The sequence below is a fragment of the Piliocolobus tephrosceles genome, chromosome 3, assembly GCF_002776525.5.
Source record: "Piliocolobus tephrosceles isolate RC106 chromosome 3, ASM277652v3, whole genome shotgun sequence".
NCBI classification, from domain to species: domain Eukaryota; kingdom Metazoa; phylum Chordata; class Mammalia; order Primates; family Cercopithecidae; genus Piliocolobus; species Piliocolobus tephrosceles.
This window is the reverse complement of record NC_045436.1, coordinates 26,223,028-26,242,913: the sequence shown is the minus strand read 5'-3', so window position 1 is coordinate 26,242,913 and position 19,886 is coordinate 26,223,028.

Here is a 19,886-nt window from a genome sequence, read left to right as displayed (position 1 = left end):
TTGGAAGGGAAGATTTTATGATTAAAACTTTTTTCTTCTCTCAGTCTCACCATGGACAAAAGAAGAAGGGGAAGGGGAGTAATCTGAAGACTAATCGCATTTAAAAGCAGTTGGCATTTGCACTTTCACTAGCACAATTAATTTCAAGGTTTGATGTTAGTGGCTGAAGGGAGAAAAATCTCACTGATAAGGGCTAATATAAATGCATAGGGAGGTGTTTTATCCTGTTAGAAAAACTTACACTAGCAAGTACACAATAACTGTCAAACTTCACAGGTTTTATGGCTGTTGATAGATGAGTTTAGTTAAGCTGGACAAACTAATTTGGGGCTCTTAAACTATTGAACTCGAAGCAAGAAATTTATCTTTCCTAAACAGAAATAACTGAATGTTCTTAATAATTGAAAGTTGAGAACTTTGGATGGGTTGGTGGACAGAAGTCATTAAGATTTGGATTAATGGTTTTAGAAGATTATTATGAATAATGATTTATTTTATAGACACTTGCTTAGTGAGTTAAACAATTTATGTTCATTCAACTCTCCATTGCTCAAAGGCTGATTATCTGTTTCCTATTCTCTCCTGATGTCTGACTTGATTACTTGTTCAATAGCATCTTCACAAAAGCATGGCTAGGGGAAATGAGATGAAATTATAAACAGGCAACCTCATTACTATTTTGCAATTATTTAGTAATATTTAATTCAGGAAGAGATGTTAAATTGGGCATTAGTGGTTATTTAAATTATTCCTGACCAGACATTGTGGCTCACACCTATAATCCCAGCATTTTAGGAGGCCAAGGTGGGAGAATTGCTTGAGCCCAGGAGTTCAAGAATAGCCTGGGCAACATTGGGAGATCTTGTCTCTACAAACATTTTAAAAGTTAGCTGGGTGTGGTGGCTCATGCCTGTAGTCCTAACTGCTCAGGAGGCTTAGTTGGAAAGATTGCTCGAGCCCAGGAGTTGGAGGCTGCACTGAGCCATCATCATGCCACCGTACTCCAACCTGGGGAACAAAACAAGTCCCTGTCTCCTATAATATATATGTGTGTGTGTGTGTGTGTGTGTGTGTGTGTGTATTCCTGCCAGCTATGTTGCCCATTACTGAATAATAAAACACTAGATTAAAAAAATACAAAGCTGACAAAAGCACAAAGAGCAATTCAATTAAATGATGAAGAAATATATATGAGGATTATTTTAACCAACAGGTATCTATTGCATATCTAGTGTGTACTAGGGATTCCTTTACATAACAGACCAAAAAGATCCCTACTCATTTGATGTTGTCCTTCTGGAAGGCGGGGAGGCAGTGGCAGGAGGTGAACAAGCAATAGCAATAAGAACAATAAAATGAGACATATAGTAATGGTACACTATATAGATACATGTATTGTTTGCAAAGGCTACCAAAACAAAGCACAGCAAGCTGGGTGGCTTAAAACAACAGATGTTTATTGTCTCACAGTTCTAGAGACTAGAAGCCTGAAATCAGTGTGTCTGCAGGACCATGCTCCATCCAAAACCTGAAGGAAAGCCCTTCCTTGCCCCTTTCTGGCTTCTGTGGCTAGCTGGCAATCTTTGGTGTTCCTTGCAGCTGCATGACTCCAACCTCTGCCTTGTCATATGATGTTCTCCCTGTGTCTCTGTGTTCCGGTCTCTCTCTTCTTATGAAGACATCAGTCATATTGGATTGCCCCCCAACCCATCCACACTTTAACAGAGCATCATCTTAGTTGAAATAATTACATCTACCATGTCTTTATTTCCAAATAAGGTCACATTCTGAGGTATTGGAGACTAATATTTCAGTATGTTTTTAGGCAGGAGGACAATTCAACCCATTAACAGTGTATTAGTAGTAATGATCAGAACCTTAATACAATACAGAGAAGGGTCAGAAGTCATGTGCCTGTGGCATGAGGGAAAAAAGAGGTGGATGCAATTTCAAATGGAATGGTTGCATACTTTCATTGAGAAGATGACTTTTGTGCAAAGACATGAAAGGGGTGAGGAAGTGAGCTGTATGACTATTGGGGAAAAGAGGACTGCAGGCAGGAGGTAAAGCCAGTGCAAAGACTTTGAAGCGGGAGCACACTTTGAGTGTCAAATGAACAGGGAGGATTCACTGTAGCAGAAGTGCAACAGACAGAAATGAAACAAGGAGCCGATTCAAGAACAGATGTTACAGGTCCTTGTAGGTATTTGTAAGTACGCTGAATTTCACTTTTGGTGAAATGAGGAGTTATTGTGGATATTGATCAGAGAGAAGACACAATCTGACTTACACTAAAAAGATAGCTCTAGTTATGAAAATAGACTATGTTCCTCTGACTTCATTTGTGATATTCACCACCATGGATGCTTAATACTGATATATATGTTAGTTCACTGGGGGTTGCTTAAATGGTGATGTTTTAATTCTATTATTTCTTTCACATAGATTAGATTAAATACATGAGTGAAAAGATACACTCTTGTATCTATTATTTGGTTATGCAATGGTACAGTTCTTTTAGGAAAGACAGAATAGAAGTTTGATACTGTCTCTTTATTTACTAATTGTTAGAAAGTGATCAACTCATGGATGTAAACACATTTGATTGGCTTTAATGCATTACCTTTATTAGCATTATTGAAGCTCAAACAGTTCCATCTTTGGCTGGTAGGAGCCCCTTCAAGTTACCTCCAGGTCATTATATTTTTTTGGTTCAGTATTTATAATGTTTACCTGTGGAACAGTCGGATACAGTAGAAGCTACTTAATCATGACAGGAGAAGGAGTCCATTATGTGCGTTCTAAACCATAAATGATAATGGGAAAATTTGAAAGAACGAGAGTTTCTCAACTATGGGATTTTAGGTTTCTTTCTTTTTCTCTCAATAGGTTTCCTAAAGGGGTTGAACAGAGCTAGTCAGCATAGTATTGAACCTGGATAATCCTGAACACTTTTAGTAATTTATTATACTCCATATAATTTGTTTTAAAGTCAGGCTAATGCAACGGATGCAGTTCAATGTAAATTGACACATTCTCAAAAGTGTTAAAAGCTAGGACTGTTTAGTAGTGGATATTCAGGAAAATAACTTTTACAGGTGAGATGGTGGCCAGTCTGGCACTAACTACTCTCAAATTCACTGTAGAAGTGTTTGTGAGGATGGTGATAGAAAGGATGACAAGATCGATATTACAATTATATTCTTTTACATTTTCCATGAAAATTCTTGTTCCTAGTATTATATCCTAAATACAGGTTTATAATCCTTTATAAATCATTACTGATCTTACCTGAACTCATAAGAGGCTAATTATGGTCTTTATTTATCCCACTTGGCAGGTATTGTCATGCATTTTGCTATAGAAACATTAATATTTTTTATTATAGACAGCTACCCCAGACCATACTGGGGGTAGTAAATAATATGTAGCATATATATCCATATTATATTTATATCCAATATGAAGTTATATTAGTATTTTTCTAAATATGCCTGATCTCAGAATTTTAGATACAGGGTTATGGATATACAATCTATATATCTACTACTTACTTATTCACCATGAACTACACTTTAGTATTTACTTTCTTTGGACTTTTTTATTCCTTATGTATGTAGGTAGGTATGTATTTTTAAAAAGTGTCAGTAGATCTGTCACGTAAGTCTAAATTTTCTAGTTCCAAAATTCATACCATTTCCTTAGATGCTAGCTTGGAAAACCTTCTATCTAAATTCCCTAATCCTTGAGATAAGAGGTCTAGAATAGCAATAGTTTTTGGCAGACATAGCAACTCTGATTAGTCTTGGGTGCTTGGATACCAGGTAGCAGGGACTGTAGAGGCCTCTCTGGTCTCTGCAGGTGGAGGTGATACGAATGATGTTCAGTGCCTCCTCGAAATGATGTTCTTGGCCTCCCTGGAGGCAAAGAAGCAAAATCAGAGCAGCACTGGTGTGGACCTTGCTTCAACCCATTTTTCCATCTAATCCAGGCACAGTATATAGTCTTCCTCTTTTCAGCAAGTGAATTGAAGCCTAACAATTAGAAAGCATTATAATGATTATTGTTACGATACAAATGTGAAGTGTTATTTTATCATCATCGTTGTTGTTGTCATCACTGTCATCATCGACAATGGAACCTTATTATTTGCCAGACACACTGAAGGCACTTTATGTGAGTGATCTCATTTGCATCCCTGCCTTCAGGACAGTGTCATTGGTGTTGCTGTCGGTCAGTGGTCAGTGTTTCCTTAGTGCATTCTTCAGAACTTTGGGTAGCCCATGGAAGTATTTCGGGCTATTAAAGTCACTAAAGACACCAATAGGTGCTATTTAAATATCCACTAAAATAATACTTATTTAATCTCCCTTCTTTTAACAGAACAGTTTTGAGAGTTCCCATGTGCACATTGAGTGGAAGTTAGGATGGTTAATGTAGCCCAGAGAGCCTGCTGGTGACACAGTAACTCAACTGATAAAGCACTTAGCAGAATGTTGTAAACCACAGTGGTACTTTTGACCATTATACAGTTGGTAATTATTTTAAGACTTAGGCTTAGGTTGTTTAACGTGGACCTCTGTTGAATAGGAGACACAGGGAACTTATTAAACTATATTAACTTATTATACTATAAGTTAATAAAGAGGATGATTGTGGTGACAAATCAGCAAATCTGTCTCAAGATGCTGTACAACAGCTTTAGAAATTCTGTTATCCAATTTAAATGTTTATATAGCATATTAAGATACTTCTATACCTAAAAAAAAATCATTAAATGAGAAAATAATTGGGCCTATTTGGTGTTTGATTTATTGGGAAAAAAGATTATCCAAATCCATAGTAAAACTTTGAAGAGAAGCACTAAACTGCTAAAATATTGAATCATTTAGAATCGAAATGCAAAAATATTATAAAGTTGAATTTATGAAGTACAAAATGAAACAACCACAAACATCAGATCGTGAAAGTAGGTTTTTGAGGGTTTTTTTTGTATATTATTAGCTTCATCAATACTTAAGTTCATCAGAATCCATAGTTTAAAATACATCTACCATCAAAAGATACTATTTTTATTTGGGAATTTGTGAAGTCATTTCAATTTATTTTAAAGTAAGTTAAGTATCATGTGTACGTGCAAAAAAAAAAAAAAAATCAAAATCTCTCTCTCTCCCTACAGATATAGTGAATATTGTTAAAGGTAAATGAAGATAAGATCCTTCCCCCTAAAATTAAAAAAAAAAGGGAGAATATATGAAACAGCAGCTTGGGCAGTCTCTATAGACACCTTTACTGTACGTTTGTACATAGTGTAGAGCCAAGAGTTTGGTGGCAATTCAGGAGATAGAAAAGAAATAGGCAAAAGAGGTTCACTCTGATCTTGGACTTTATAATTATTTGTTCTTGGTCTTTGTTCAAGTCTGCTGACAGCCTTCCCACACTCAATGCTAACCAATTTGCAGTCCTCTTCTCCAATTAGCTGGTCTCACCTCTCTTTTTTCCTAGAGTTAACCAAGCATCTTTCACTGAATTTGTTTTTCTATCACTTTTTGTACACATTTTCCTTTTTTTCTATTGTGTATCCCGATTAAAATGGTGACCGATTATCTCCTACCCTAACTTTAATGATTTTTTTTAAAGGACAATTTGGTTCTTATTAGAGTTTTCTTTTTTGACTTATTAGAACATGATGGTGGAAAGATTTGTTTCTTGTTTGAACCTAACTCTGTTATCATAACAGGTCTCTGTCAGAAGGTTTGCCACTTTTCAGATCACTGTATTTGTCTTCCCGGGGTTTAGGCAGCAGACGCCTAAATTTAGATTCTTCTTTCAATTCCTGAGTCCTTTAAGTTATATATGTCCACTTTTTCTGCCTCTGTTTTACCAAAACCCACGTTTTTTTTTTGTTTCTTGTTCTCCCACAAGACAGACAATTTCAGATGACTACATGTAGCTGTAATTTTCTAATCCTGACAATTAATCAAAAGGAATAGGAATGGGAGAGGGGAGGGATGTCACAGGTAATTCAACAAAAATATTTAGCTGACTTTGCTATGCCTTTTTCACTTTGGAAAATTTACTTTTTTTGCTATCATATTCACTTAAGTTCTTGATAAAACAGGTGTTTACTACCCTGAATACACACTATTCCAGGATTACAGTGATAAGTGGCAAAGAAATGGCTTCCTTATCACTTATGTGGGTGATGAAGGGTTTATGGTGGTCAATACAATAAACTGATATTTTCACTGTATCAATTTCAGGTGGCCACAGAAAGCTTTGAAGTGCCTGATTTTAAAAAGTCATTTCCATTACTCTCATTGTACTCTTAGTCCAGCAACCAGGTGAAGATCTATTTTTTATAACAGCTTTATTAAGACATAAGTAATATACTGTAAAATTCACACTATTAAAGTTATAGTTACAGAGTTTTGCAATTAATACCCCTCTCCGACTTTAGGTCATTTTCATCACCCCAAATGTCCCTGTGCCCGTTGGCAGCCACTCCTCATTTTCTCCCTCTCCCTTCCTCTGGCAACCGCTAATCTAGTTGCTATTTCTATGAATTTTTCTTTTGTGGACATTTTATATAAATGGAGTCATATAATATGTAGATTTTAATGATTGGTTTCATTCAATAGTATGTATTCAAGTTTAATTCATGTGGTAAAATGAAGAGTACTTCATTCATTTCTGTTGTCACTTACTATTTTATTGCATTGATAGACCACACTTTATCCATTTTCTGCTGATGGACATTTGGGTCATTGGCATGAAGTGGTACTGTCTGTAGTTTTGATTTGCATTTCTTTCTTTTTTTTTTTTTTTGAGACAAGGTCTCACTCTGTCACCCAGGCTGGAGTGCAGTGGTGCAATCTCAACTCACTGCAACCTCTGCCTCCCAGGTTCAAATGACTCTCATGCCTCAGTCTCCTGAGTAGCTTGGATTACAAGTGTGTGCCACCAAGCCAGGTTCATTTTTTTTTTTTTTTTTTTTTGTATTTTTAGTAGAGATGGGATTTCACCATGTTGGCCAGGTTGATCTCGAACTCCTGACCTCAAATGATCTCTTACTCCTCAGCCTCCCAAAGTGCTGAGATTACAGGCATGAGCCACCACACCCGGACTGATTTGCATTTCTCTAATGACCAGTGATGTTGAACATCTCTTCATGTGCCTATCGGACATTTGCATATCTGCTTTAGAGAAATGTCCATTTATCTTTCCATCGTTGAGTTGTAAGAGTTCTTTCCATATTCTGGATAAAAGTCCTCATCAGACAGAGGATTTGCCAGTGGTCTCTCTCATTCTGTAGGTTGTCATCACTTTCTCAATGGTATTCTTCAAAGCTCAGAATTTTCTAATTTTGATGAAGTACAGTTTAGCTAGTTTCTTTAGCTAGTTTCTCTTTTCACTTGGGCTTTGAGTATCATGTCTAAGATGCCATTGCTTAACCCAAAGTCACAAATTTATTTCTAAGTTTTCTTCTAGAATTTTAATAGTTTTAGGTCTTACATTTCTGTCTATGATTCAATTTGAGATACTTTTTGTGTATTGTTTGGCAGAGGTCCAGCTTCATTATCTTGCATGTTGCTATATAGTTGTCTCAACAACATTTTTTAAAAAGACTTCTTTTCCTATGGAATTCTCTTGGTACTGCTATCAAATATTAATGAATTATCAATGTAAGGATTTATTTCTGGACTTGGAATTTTACGCCATTGACCAGCATTTCTACCCTATGTCAGTACCACACTATCTTGATTACTGTAGCTTTGTAGTTAAATTTTGAAATCAGGAAATAAGTCATACAACTTTGTGCTGTTTCAAGATTGTTTTGGGTACTTCTATTTGCATATCAATTTCTTGCTCTCTTCTCTCATTCTGGAACCCCTACTATGCCTATATTGATCTCATAGTAAAATGAGTTTGTTTTTGAAAATTCTCTGTATTTTAATATATTTGTTATTTTTCCAAGGTCATTTTTCATCTTACTATGAAATGATAATATTCTTTAATTCTAATGCTTTTAAGTATTGTCACTTTTAAAGTCTTTTGAATATTTCCTTTGATTTGTGTGTTAGATAAGCTAGGTGTTACAGAAGCATATCATTTCCTCTTTTCTAGTAATCGCAAATAATTGTCATAATCATTTCCTGCTCAAGCCCAACTTGCTGGTATGATGACAACAACAAAAGTAGCAAACTAAATAATAGACTCTCAACTGTGGGTAACTTGTGTAGAATTCTTTTCTTTTACTAGGAAAATTAGCCTCTGCTTTTCCCGTACCACAGGAAACCGTGGTATGGGTAAACACCAGCAACTACTACATCATAAAACAGGTATAGTAACAGGAACTTCCCTGAACTGACCAGAGAACCCGTGAAAATTCTCCAGGACCCAGAAATACATGTTTAGATTTACTTTTGTTGTTGTTATTGTTGTCCCTGTTTTAACTCCAACTTTCTTTTATGCTTTTTCTACTACCCATGGTAGAAATAGTGCTTCCTATAAAATGCTAAAATGTATAGATCCACTATTTTAAGGTGATTCCATTAAATATAGGGAGTAGCAGAAATCGCTAAAGCCAGTTTACTTCCCTCTAAGTATGATCAAACCATATATTCAAAGAGATGGATGTATATTTTCAGTATTCTGTAGAAACCAGCTGGAACTGTTACACTGGCACCACTTATTCTTTACTCTCCTTGTAATTTTTTTGGTGCTAATCTTTTCCTCTAAGATCAAGTTAATATTTGTAAAATGCTCTTTGAACATACTTATATATTAGATAGTGTCAGTTTTCATGCATGTCACTTTACTCCCTAATATTAGGAATTTCTGATTTCACATTCTTTCCTTACAAAAGAGTTTGTTTCAGGTGATTTTTACATTCGTTTAGGTGTTTTGATTATTTAGACGTAAGTATGTAATTCTAACAAAAATCAATTTTCATTCCAACAGAAGGTTTAAAGAAAACTTTTCTTCTTATAGTAATCTGTGGATATAAAGGAAAATATGTAAAGTCTAACCATATAAAACTGCCATTAATCAATCATTTTGACTTACAAAAAATGATCATAAGCTTCAACCTATAAATAAAAGCCTGGAAGGTGTCCAACACTGGTAAGTTGTAGAGGCTTAAGACTACTCTGGGAAGGAGATTTATTTTCTTCTACTTCTTTATATTTGTATAATGTTTCATTTATGTTTATTGGTGATTAAAAAAACTTAAGCTATAGGCCGGGCGCGGTGGCTCAAGCCTGTAATCCCAGCACTTTGGGAGGCCGAGACGGGCGGATCACGAGGTCAGGAGATCGAGACCATCCTGGCTAACACGGTGAAACCCCGTCTCTACTAAAAAAAATACAAAAAACTAGCCTGGCGAGGTGGCGGGCGCCTGTAGTCCCAGCTACTCGGGACGCTGAGGCAGGAGAATGGCGTAAACCCGGGGGGCGGAGCTTGCAGTGAGCTGAGATCCGGCCACTGCGCTCCAGCCTGGGCGATAGAGCGAGACTCCGTCTCAAAAAAAAAAAAAAAAAAAAAAAACTTAAGCTATATTAAAATACTATAGTATTCACTTTAAGAATATGTGTGACAAGAGGCAGCTATGGAATCTCTTGAGAGCATTCCACTAAAATATAATCCCAATGAAGGCAGAGACTTGTCTAAATTATTCATCAGTATATCCTCAGTGTCTATTCTCGTGCTTGGCTAAGTGAGTGATAAATAATTAACTGTTGTAAGATCAAATCTACTTACAGGCATATAACAAGCCTTCTCAAAGAATTAAATACATTTTTAGAATCAAGAGGTTTCATGAAGCATTGGGGTCTCAGTCATAAGACATTATGAATCTTCAATCTTGGGTTCTGCCACTGAGGTGATTTAATTATTGTCCATGTATCTGCTTTTCTTCTGAGTAACTATCAGCTCTTTATGAATTCGGTCTTCTCTATATATTATTCTCTCCTGTTTCCCTATTTTCTCCACTTGCTATGACACTCCTCTCTTCTCAACATCAATTTTATCTCAGGATTCTCAATTTAATATCTGGCATTTCTTAATTGCACCCCTTTCACTTTGCTTATATTGCTAACTGCTTCATTTTGTCACAATTGGGACTAAGCATAGTACCTGCCTAGATAAATGGTATTTCTAGACACTGTGGGAAGTAAAAATGGTCACACACAAAAATGATATATCAGACAGTTTTTATGGCCATTGGTCTAGAGATAGGAAGTTCAAAGTGTAAATCCAGGGATGAAGAGAGAAAAAGCTGCCTAGTGGAAAAGTCCCTGTGGCAAGAAAGAAACTTTAGAAAAATGATTACACTGCATGGTATTTAGTTTTCTACTGGTGACTATGCTGTTCTATAATGTTGCACTCCTCCTCAGTATCACCTATCCCATTTTCTGCAGAAAATCTACAATACTTAATAGTCTTGCTTAAGTGGCTGTTTTAGGGGATGAATGAAGTGGGATGGAGAGGGGGTAGCAACTAGAGGAGCCCAGAACAATGGTGAGAAGACAGACAATCCTGGGAAGCAATCCTCAGCACATCTTCACTTAGGAGCAGACGTGATGTTGGGGAGAAACATTTCCCCCCACCTGTGAGATGAGAGTGGGCCTTGAAAGAGTTACACTTAAGATTTAGTGCTCCCTGTGTTTATTATCTCAGAGGGTGACACAATTGTACTCACTCCTATGTCCTATTTTGCTTCCACTTTCCCAATTCCTTCTCATTCCTGATGTTCTCATTGGGGAAAATAAAAATAAAATTCTCTGCCAGTCCACTGAATTCTCTCCAAAAAGGTAGAAAACAAGCAATTTCATTATTAGATAAACATTAAATCAGATTGCAACGCACACCACAGGCAATTTGCTAAAGCAATTGTAAGAACAGAAATAAGTCACCATTTTATAAAAATAGGCAGATGCTGCCAGGCGCAGGGGCTCACGCCTGTAATTCCAGCACTTTGGGAGGCCGAGGCAGGCAGATCACGAGGTCAGGAGATCGAGACCATCCTGGCTAACACGGTGAAACCCCGTCTCTACTAAAAATACAAAAACATTAGCCTGGTGTGGTGGTGGGGGCCTGTAGTCCAAGCTACATGGGAGGCTGAGGCAGGAGAATGGCATGAACCCGGGAGGTGTAGCTTGCAGTGAGCCGGGATCGTGCCACTGCACTCCAGCCTGGGCAACACAGTGAGACTCCATCTCAAAAAAAAAAAAAAGAAAAAAAAAAAAGGGCAGATGCAACCCATTGCATGTATGTTCTCAAGACAAAGGACAACTTGTCCACTGGTAAGAGGACTTGACAGAACCATTTGTTCTACATAGTTTATCCCAAATTTGCTTGGTAGTGCATGGACATCTGCATTGGCTGATTGTTTTTATCCAAAATGTCTTATTCTGCTATGCTATGCTATGCTATGCTATACTATGCTATGCTGTGCTGTGCTATGCTATGCTATGCTATGCTGTGCTATGCTATGCTGGTAATTACGACTGAGAGCCAGAAACCTAGTTAAACTCCTATAGACAGAAATATAGGGGTACTATCTTCCCTATGTGTACAATTCAAAGACAGGGGTCCAAGTTTCTTCAGGAAAAATACTCTTGAGTAATAAAACTGTTAGGATGCTTTTAGCTTTTCGGAAGATTTACATCCAAATAAAAAAGACAGAGAAAGAATTTGCAATTACTTGTTTTTAAAGAAAATGATGTAAGAGAAAAGAAGGGATATTTTTCTTTTTGGCACCGAAAAAATCATGTTTGTTGTTGTTTTTGTTTTTAGATTTGTTTTCACCCTTACACTGTACAACACTGGTTTACAGAAGGAAGCAATTTTGCTCCCTAGGGGTCACTTGACAGTGTTGGGAGATATTTTTGGTTGTCATAACTGGGAGATGGGAGGCTACCAGCATCTAGTGTGTAGAGGTCAGGGATGCTGTTAACACATCTTACAGTGCATAGGACAGTCCCCTGCAACAAAGAAATATCCAATCCAATATGTCAACAGTGCGAGGATATACTTATATAACTCTTCCAAAGGCCACCAGCATCTCATATGTGAGGGGAACTATTTCTCCCCCACATCACATCTGCTCCTAACTGAATATGTGCTGAGGATTGCTTCCCAACATGGTCTGTTTTCTTACCGTTGTCCTGGGCTCCCCTAGCTGCTACACTCTCTCCATTCCACTTCATTCATCCCCCAAAACAGCAAATGCACTTGTATTTTTGTTCCAGTCTAATGATTAACAGCACCCACTTGTTATATATTTATATATGTTTGCTGTACAAAATATATATATTTGCTGTCCCAATGTAATTATTTTACATATATACTATATATATAATATGATATAGTCATCTTGTGTATAAGCCAATTGCCAATAATTTTACTGTCAAGAATTCTCCTCAGAACACTTATGCCATTAACAGAGCCTCTCAGAATGTTCTGGTGAACATTTAAAAAATGACTTTCTGCAGGAGGGTGGGAATGCCCTGACTTGGAGGGCTCGTGATTTATGTAGTATACATACTTCCAACATGATCAATTTCAGGCTATCATTTAAAGTTCAGAGGATTTGAAAACAGGGCTAGTGGTGGCTCTGTTTAAAGATCTCAGAGACCCATTTTCTGCTTTGTTGTTCTGCCATCTCTAGGTGTGGCACTGAGCCTTCGTCTCATGAGCAAAGATGACAACTAGAACTATAGTCATCACTGGGGCAAAGAGCATGAGCCAGATAGCTTTTAAAGAAGGCTGACCCATAAGACTTTTACTTAGGTTTTGTGGTAGGTTAGATTGTTGGGCAGCAAATATTCATTACCCATCTCTCTTCATGGGAGGAGTTTATTCCCTTTTCTATTGATGTTGTGCTTGGCCATGTGATGTGGTTTGGCTGTGTCCCCACCCAAATCTCATCTTGAATTGTAATCTCCATAATCTCCACGTGTCAAGGGAGGCACACAGTGGAAGGTGATTGGATCATGGTGTGGTTTCCCCCATGCTGTTCTCATGATAGTGAGTGAGGTCTCACGAGATCTGGTGGTTTTATAAGGCAGTTTTCTCTGCTCCAGCATGCTTCTCCTCTCTCCTGCTGCCTTGTGAAGAGGTGCCTTCTGCCATGATTATAAGTTTCTTGAGGCCTCCCCAGGCATGCAGAATTGTGAGTCAGTTAAACCTCTTTTCTTTATAAATTACCCAGTCTTGGGCAGTTCTTTATTGTAGTGCTGAAATGTATTAATACACCATGTAACTTGCTTTGGCTTCATAGCAGATAGAAAATATTTCTCTGCTCCTTGACTTTAGGTTTGACTATATGACTTGCTTTGGCCAGTGAAATATTAGTGAATGTAATATGAACAGAAGCTTGAACAGTGCCTGTGTAAATGGGTTTGTTCTCTGTCTTTTGTCATGAGAAGAACATGCCTTAGAGAACTGCTGGTTCAGGATAAGAGACACAGAAAGCTGACCTGAACCCTATCCATAGCTTAGAGCCAAGCCCGGAAGTTCTAAATCAGTTCTATATTAGTTGAATTCCAGGAGACTTCACAGATATGTGAGTAAGACATGTATGCTTATACTTGTAACCATGGAATTTTAGAGGAGCTTGTTACACAACACTGTTTTGGCAATACCTGACTAATCCTGTTTGCCACATTTAGTCTAATGATTACGCCTATCTACTAGAGAGGCTGTTAAGTGGAAACTTTTCTCTGTCATACACTCTTAACAAAAAATCAGAGTTTTAAAAAATTACTAAAGGAGGAGGGTAATGGATATTTAGGGCAACTAACGATGTCTATTACAATTTTAGACTTTGCCTTTTTAGTAAACATCTATCCTCCTCATTATTGAGATTCGCAAAGTGGTCAGAACAGTCTTTTATAGGAGCAAGTGTGTCTGTCTTCCTTGGTATTTTTAATTCCTGAGTAATCTGTTTATTGTCACAATCAAGTTTGAAATGTCTCTTTAAACTGTTAGTTCCTGGGTTATTCATTTAGTCCAATGATAGAAATAAAATCATTGGATTTAACATTGTTTCCAAAGGGACCTATTAAATCTGCCAGCTTAGAGACAGGAAGAGGCTGCAAACAAGAATGACACACAAGCCGGCATTTGACTCATGGTGCTTGGTTTAATTGTAAGTGTGTATGTGGCAACTGGAGAACACAATAAAGTCATTATACTTTTTTATTGCAGCTCTCGACCAAAGCAGGGAACTGGGGAAATCTAGTTTAGAGTAGACAAAATAAATACAAACTGTACAACCTACCTCCTTGCTCCAGCAGAGCCCCACGTCACCTGCAATAAGCTGCATACTTTCACAACCAGCCTTGGATGGACTTCCCTAATGCTAATCTTGTTGAAGAATAGACTGAGAAGAAAACAGTGAAATGGAAAATGTGGAATTCAGAAGTGAAGTTGGAGAAAGATAGTTGAGAAGATTGGCGTCAGTAGTCTGATTATGACAACTAGAAAGCTGAACACCTGATTAGACAAAGGGCATAAAATAGATTAAGGATTGCAGCTAGCTTGGCAACAAAATGAGACTATATCTTACAAAAAAAATTTAAAAACTAGTCATGCACAGTGGAGCTTACCTGTAGTCCTAGCTACTTGGGAGGCTGAGGCAGGAGGCTCACTTAAGTCCACGAATTCAAGGCTGCAGTAAGCTCTGATCACCCCACTGCACTCTAGGATAAAGAAAAGAGAGAGATCTCATCTGTAAAAAATAGATAAATAAGCAAATAAATTTTAAAATTAAAAAAAAAAGTCAGCTGCCCAAAGAAGCTAAGCTTTCTTATTCTAAGAGACCTGAAATATGCCAGCACCAAAATCACTTAGTTTATCTAGTCACATAATCCATTTTCAAATTTAGTACACTATGTTTTCTTAATTATCCTTTATTATCAAGAATTTTCGATGGGAAAATCCTCAATAAAACACTGGCAAACCGAATACAGCAGCACATCAAAAAGCTTATCCACCACGATCAAGTGAACTTCATCCCTTGGATGCAAGCCTGGTTCAAAATATGCAAATCAATAAACGTAATCCATCACATAAACAGAACCAATGACAAAACCCACATGATTATCTCAATAGATGCAGAAAAGACCTTTGACAAAATTCAATAGCCCTTCTTGCTAAAAATTTTCAATAAACTAGGCATTGATGGAATGTATCTCAAAATAATAAGAGCTATTTATGACAAACCCACAGCAAATATCATACTGAATGAGCAAAAACTGGAAGCATTCCCTCTGAAAACCGATACAAGACAAGGATGCCCTCTCTCACCACTCATATTCAACATAGTATTGGAAGTTCTTGCCAGGGCAATCAAGCAAGAGAAAGAAATAAAGGGTATTCAGTTAGGAAAAGAGGAAGTCAAATTGTCTCTGTTTGCAGATGACATTATTGTATATTTAGAAAACCCCATAATCTCAGCCCAAAATATTCTTAAGCTGATAAGCAACTTCAGGAGTCTCAGCATACAAAATCAATGTGCAAAAATCACAAGCATTCCTATATACCAACAACAGAAACACAGAGCCAAATCATGAGTGAACTCCCATTCACAATTGTTACAAAGAAAATAATATACCTAGGAATACAACTTACAAAGAATGTGAAGGACCTCTTCAAGGACAACTACAAACCATTGCTCAAGGAAATCAGAGGGGACACAAACAAATGGAAAAACATTCCATGCTCATGGATAGGAAGAATCAATATTGTGAAAATGGCCATATTGCCCAAAGTAATTTATAGATTCAATGCCATCTCCATCAAGCTACCATTGACTTTCTTCACAGAATTGGAAAAAACTACTTTAAATTTCATATGGAACCAAAAAAGAGCCCTCATAGCCAAGACAATCCTAAGCCAAAAGAACAAAGCTGGAGGCATCACGCTACCTGACTTCAAACTATACTACAAGGCTACATACAGTAACCAAAACAGCATGGTACTGGTACCAAAACAGACATGTAGTCCAATGGAACAGAACACAGACCTCAGAAATACCACTACACATCTACAACTGTCTGATCTTTGACAAATCTGACAAAAACAAACAACGGGGAAAGGATTCCCTCTTTAATAAATGGTGCTGGGAAAACTGGCTAGCCACATGCAGAAAGCTGAAATTGGATGCCTTCCCTACACCTTATACAAAAATTACCTCAAGATGGGTTAAAGACTTAAATGTAAGATCTGAAACATGAAAACCCTAGAAGAAAACCTAGGCAATACCATTCAGGACATAGGCTTGGGCAAAGACTTCATGATTAAAACACAAAAAGCAATGGCAATAAAAGCCAAAATAGACAAATGGGATCTGATTAAAATAAAGAGCTTCTGCACAGCAAAAGAAACTATTATCAGAGTGAACAGGCAACCTACAGAATGGGAGAAAAAGTTTGCAATCTATCCATCAGACAAAGACAGGAGATCAGACACACCTCGTAATAACTCCCCTCCCAGCATTAATGTTAAAACAGAAATCATAAGATTCACAGAGTAGACTCTTTATGGCAATGAAAAACAAGTTATAACTAGGACCTAATGCCATGCCAAGCAAGGGTTAAGTCACACACTCCTACACTTAAAGAATAAACTATGATTTTTCTTTTTCTCTAGCAGTTAAACATGCACTGGCCTCGAGATCAGCAACATTAAAACAATTACAATTCAACCAGTCACAGACACTGACAAGCTGTAACCCCTGTTTCATCAGCCATAACTACAGCTTACTTTGGACAGGAGACTGACTTCAGTCACTTTCTCCTGACTATGGATTGTTTTTTATAAGAAATAAAGTCTTCTTTTCCAAATGTATAAATTGTGGGTGTTTTTTTTTTTTTTTTTTTTAAGTTGACATACATCAGCGCAGCTTGGTGATTTCACAACTAATATGACTGTCTTATGGATATTAGAGATTTAACCAACACTTATTTCAACATGACAGTAGGTGTCTGTATACTTGTTTGGGGAAAAAAAAAAGCCACATTTTTGCTTCACTTTCACTCCACCACCACCACAATCATCAACACAGAAGACTTCTGTGACCCATTGTGTGGGGTTCTCTGCACCACCAAGTAAGCAACCGATTCTGCAGCAGAAATCAGCTGGGTGTCCTCCAATTCAATTCTGATTCTATCTACCTGGTGATAGCATCAGATCTGGCAAATGGGGGCTCAGTCCTTGAGACTGCATCCCACCCCTTCAGACACCAGTCACAAGTCTGGGCTTCCAGAACTTCTGACCCACCAGCTTCCAAGATGGGGTTCCCATAACTCCCTCTTTAGGTTTGATTAATTCGCTAGAATGGCTCACCAAACTCAGGGAAACACTCGCTTACATTTACTAGTTTATTATAAAGAATATTACAAAGGACACAGCGCATAGCAGGAAGGGCTGAGAGCTTCCATGCCCTCCCTGGGTGCGCCATCCTCCAGGAACCTCCATGTGTTCAGCTGTCTGGAAACTCTCTTAGCACTGCCCTCTTGAGTTTTCATGGTAGCTTTTTCACTCAGGCATGATTGAAACATACAACCATAGGAAAATATGATTGGACAAAAGGGTATGAACTAAACCCAGTAATGCCTGTCGGTGCAGATTCTTTTTGGCCTCTCCGTGTAGCATTTTTTCTTCTGGGATATGGGGCAGGACACTCTCTGGCAGGTGAAAGGAGGATAGGACAGCATCAGAGAGAGATTCTTTCTATTGTAATAAGTGTTATGAGAGTTATAAGCCAGAAACTGTGGATGAAAATACATATATGTATCATATTTTATGTATGGTATATATCATATACATAATATCTCATATTTTATATATCATATTATATATGTGATAGTTATATATAAATATCCTCTGTAAAATATTATATATATCTCACAATACCTAAAATGATGCAGTCACCATTATTTGGTTGCTGTGTCCTCCACCTACCCCCACTCCTAGGTAGATTTAGCCAGTGAATTTTAGTGGAAAGGCCATTGACTTTGAACCAGTATAGGCCTGGATTAGTATTTCACCAGAGTCATTCAAGAGATGTGTAACCTTAGCCCAAGGGACTCATTTCTCCGAACCTCAGTATCTTCACCTATTAAATAGGGATAAAAGCAATGGTAAAAGCATATGAATATTAACCAAGATCACATAATAATAAGTGTCTAGTATGATGTCTGATATTATGAGCAGGCCCCAAATAAAAATTAACTGCTATTAATGGCATCAGCAATAATAAGACATGTCTAAATCATGTAATAGCAAATAATGCTGAAAACCTGGCTCAGGCTGTATAATCATCTAGATGTGTATTTAAATCTTAGCTACACCAATTACAAACTATGTAAATACATAGAATATATTCACACCTCTGGCAAGTTACTTAACACCTCTGAAAATAAGTTCCCACATTCATGTTGTAGAAAATAATACAAACTTTATCAAGTTAAGATGAAAGTTAAATAAGATTCTGTGTATAAGGAATTTAGCCGAGTTTCTAGCATATGAAAAGCCCACAACTGATGATAACAACTATTGTATTATGACTGTTGTTAGACATTGTAAAGGCTAAGTAAGCTAGGGTATAGAAAGCTCTTAAAAGGATACCTTAGGTAGTAAGTGCTAAAATTGCAGCAATCAACACTTATCACCACAAATATACCATCACTACTACCTCTACTACCAATATTATTAAAGATTGACTTGGCAATTCCAAACTTCTAAACATCAGAATTGAACAGATGATTACAATGAGTGGCGGATATGTGTAAGACAAAAGTATTCCCCAAAATTTCTAGTCTCTGCACACTCACCTTCATCCTGTAGACTAACTTCTCATTGACAAATGAATCTTCCCTAAATGCTATTTGTTTTAAGTCCAGATACAGAAACAAGATTTCATATGTTGATCATCTAAAAAATAGTACTTGAACTTTTCTACAAAAAGTTCAAACCTAGCTAAGCAGGTGTTCTTCCCCAAACCCAGCAAGACTGTGAAGATTACTATTCAGAAATTCAAAAGTTCACACATCTTTTTTTTCTTCTTCTTCTTCTTTTCAGTATCTTTAACCTGCTGGTGGTCATATTCTCTGGACTTCAGTAAGCTTCCCTGCCTCTTATTGAATAATCTAGGACCTTCACTTCTTGAATAGGAGTAGAAATACATCCACAAACTTTGCTCATCAGGAAACACTGAATTATTTTCCTTAGAAGCAGCAGCTAGATTCAGTATCTGAGAGAAATACAGAATACTTTTTCCTTTTTCATGCTGTGAAACTAAATTCAGTCTTCATGACCAGGAAGTTAGAAAAGGACTTACTCTTGCGAGTGACTGAAGGGGAATATAGCATCCTTTGAAAGAAATAACATATCCCAGAGGACACAGAAATAGTTTGAGAGGTGGGAGATGTAGTTTATTTTTCTGGATCCTACATGATCATCTGTATAATCTGATTTAAATTCTGCACTGTTGATATATGTCATATTATTTTCTTACCAGTATACTGGGATTAATCAGAAACATGAAGAGGGAGACAAAGGTGAAGATGAACTAGGTAATTTAACATTTGTTTGCTGTAGTTAATTGCTGCAACAACTTAATGAAGAGTTATCTTTATTTTAGGGATAGGGAAACGGTGGCTTATAGGACTAAATTACTCACATAAATCAACGTCTGGAAAGCAGCAGAGACACAATTTGAGACTCAGTTGTCTGAGGTCAAGGTCACTGTTCTCTTTTTGTTCCATGCTATACTGTCTTAAAACAACAACAATAAAATAACAACAACAACAAAAGACCTTTGCTCCTCCTGTCCTAAATAAAATAACTGACTTTATCCACCTTTGCCTCTATAC